This window comes from Apodemus sylvaticus, chromosome 15 (genome assembly GCF_947179515.1).
Source record: "Apodemus sylvaticus chromosome 15, mApoSyl1.1, whole genome shotgun sequence".
Taxonomy (NCBI): Eukaryota; Metazoa; Chordata; class Mammalia; order Rodentia; family Muridae; genus Apodemus; species Apodemus sylvaticus.
The window spans coordinates 82,333,831-82,336,558 of record NC_067486.1 but is presented as its reverse complement, the minus strand read 5'-3'; positions in this window follow the sequence as shown (position 1 = coordinate 82,336,558).

The following is a 2,728-nucleotide window of genomic DNA, read 5'->3' as shown; positions in this document are numbered from 1 at the left end:
CATTTTTTTCTTTATTTTTCCTTGACCAAGGTATCATTGAGTAGATTATTGTTCAGTTTCCATGTGTATGTGGGCTTTCTGTTGTGTTTATTGTTATTAAAGACCACTTTTACTCCATAGTGATCTGATAGGAGGCATGGGATTATTTCTATCTTCTTATATTTGTTGAGGTCTGTCTTGTGACCAACTATATGATCAATTTTGGAGAAGGTACCATGAGGTGCTGAGAAAAAGGTATATTCTTTTGCTTTGGGATGAAAAGTTCTATATATATCTGTTAAATCCAATTGGTCCAAAGCTTCAATTAGTTTCACTGTCTCCCTTTTTAGTTTCTGTTTTCCTGATTGGTCCATTGAGGAGAGTGGAGTGTTGAAGTCACCCACGATTATTTTGTTAGGTGCAATGTGTACTTTGAGCTTTAGGAAAGTTTCTTTTATGAATGAGGGTGCACTTGCATTTGGAGCATAGATGTTCAGGACTGAGAGTTCTTCTTGTTGGATTTTTCCTTTGACCAGCAAGAAGTGTCCTTTTGATGTCTTTTTCGATGACATTAGGTTGAAAGTCAATTTTATCTGATATTAGAATGGCAACTCCGTCTTGTTTCCTGGGACCATTTGTTTGTAGAATTGTCTTCCAGCCTTTTACTCTAAGGTAGTTTTTGTCTTTGACACTGAGGTGTGTTTCCTGCATGCAGCAAAACGTAGGGTCCTGTTTAAGTATCCAGTCTGTTAGTCTATGTCTTTTTATTGGGGAATTGAGTCCATTGATGTTAAGAGATATTAAGGAGTAGTGGTTATTGCTTCCTATCATTTTTGATGTTAATTTTATACTTGTGTGGTTATCTTCTTTTGGGTTTGATGAAAGAAGTTTAAGATCCTGCTTTTTCCAGGGTATAGTTTCCCTCGTTGTAATGGTGTTTTCCTCCTATTATCCTTTGTATGGTTGGGTTTGTGGAAAGATATTGTGTAAATTTGGTTTTGTCATGGAATATCTTGGTTTCTCTATCTAAAGTGAATGAGAGTTTCGCTGGGTATAGTAGTCTTGGCTGGCATTTGTGTTCTCTTAGAGTCTGCATGAGCTTTGCCCAGGATCTTCTAGCTTTCATGGTCTCTGGTGAGAAGTCTGGTGCAATTCTGATAGGTCTTCCATTATATGTTACTTGCCCCTTTTCTCTTACTGCCCCAAGTATTCTTTCTTTGTTTAGTACATTGGGGGTTTTGATTATTATGTGACAGGAAGTATTTCTGTTCTGGTCCAGTCTGTTTGAAGTTCTGTAGGTTTATTGTATATTCATGGGCATCTCTCTCTTTAGGTTAGGGAAGTTTTCTTCCATAATTTTGTTGAAGATATTTGCTGGCCCTTTAAGTTGTAAATCTTCACTCTCATCAATGCCTATAATCCTTAGGTTTGGCTTTCTCATTGTGCCCTGGATTTCCTGGATGTTTTGGGTTGCAACCTTTTTGCATTTTGCATTTTCTTTGACTGTTGAGTCCATGGTTTCTCTGGCATCTTCGACATCTGAAATTCTTTTTTCTATCTCTTGTATTCTGTTGTTGATATTTGCATCTATGGCCTCTGATTTCTTCCCAAGGGTTTCTATCTCCAAAGTTGTCTCCCTTTGTGATTTCTTAGTTGTTTCTACTTCTGTTTTTAGATCCTGGAAGTTTTTGCTTCACTTGCTTGTTTGTGTTTTCCTCTAATTCTCTGAGAGATTTTTGTGTTTCCTCTTTCATGACTTCTGCCTGTTGATCAAAGTTCTCCTGTATTTCTTTAAGTGATTTTTGTATTTCCTCCTTATTGACTACTAACTTATGACCCATATTCTCCTGAATTTCTTTAAGTGATTTTTGTGTTTCCCTTGTAAGAGCTTCTAGTTTTGATCATTTTTCTCCTGAATTTCTTTAAGAGATTTATTTATGTCCTTCATGTGTTTCTCTAACAGCATCCTTACCAGTGCTTTTAAATCCAACTCATGTTTTTCTGGTGTGTTGGAGTATCTAGAACTAGCTGTTGTTGGAGAATCAGGTTTAGATGCTGCCATAATGCCTTGATTTCTGTTAGTAACGTTTGCCTTTAGCTATCTGCTTCTCACTGGTGTTAGATGGTCTTATTGTCACTGGCTGTTGCTTCAACCTCCTGTGAACCTTTAAGGTTATTTCTGTGACACTGGATGACTGGGTTCCCTCTGGCACAGATTGCTGACATCCTGCCTTCCTTTTCTGTTCCTTTGGAGCCCTGCTGAGTCTTGCCTCAAGCACTGTTATACTTGGGTTGTCTCAGTGAACCAGGTATTCCCCGACTGCTCTGTCATGGAACGAAGATGGCTGTGGGGAGTCACTCCTTCTGCTGCTCTCCAAGTAGGACACAGGACCTCCAACTGGCCTGCTGGCAGAGGACCCGTCTATGTGCTCAGGTCCTGGGCACAGGCAGACCCCTGGCGGTTTGCACCCCCAGAGATCTTAAGCTCAGGATAATACAGTACCTAGTGATGCTTTTCAGTCCTTGCAGGTAGCGAAGATGGCCGTGGGGATTCATGCCCTCTGATGCTCTCCAAGTAGGACACAGGACCCCATGACCAGCTGGCTGGCAGAGGACTTGCCTATGTGCTTAGGTCCTGGGCACAGGCAGACCCCTGGCGGTTTGCACCCCCAGAGATCTTAAGCTCAGGATAATACAGTACCTAGTGATGCTTTTCTGCTCCTGCAGGTAGCGAAGATGGCCACGGGGA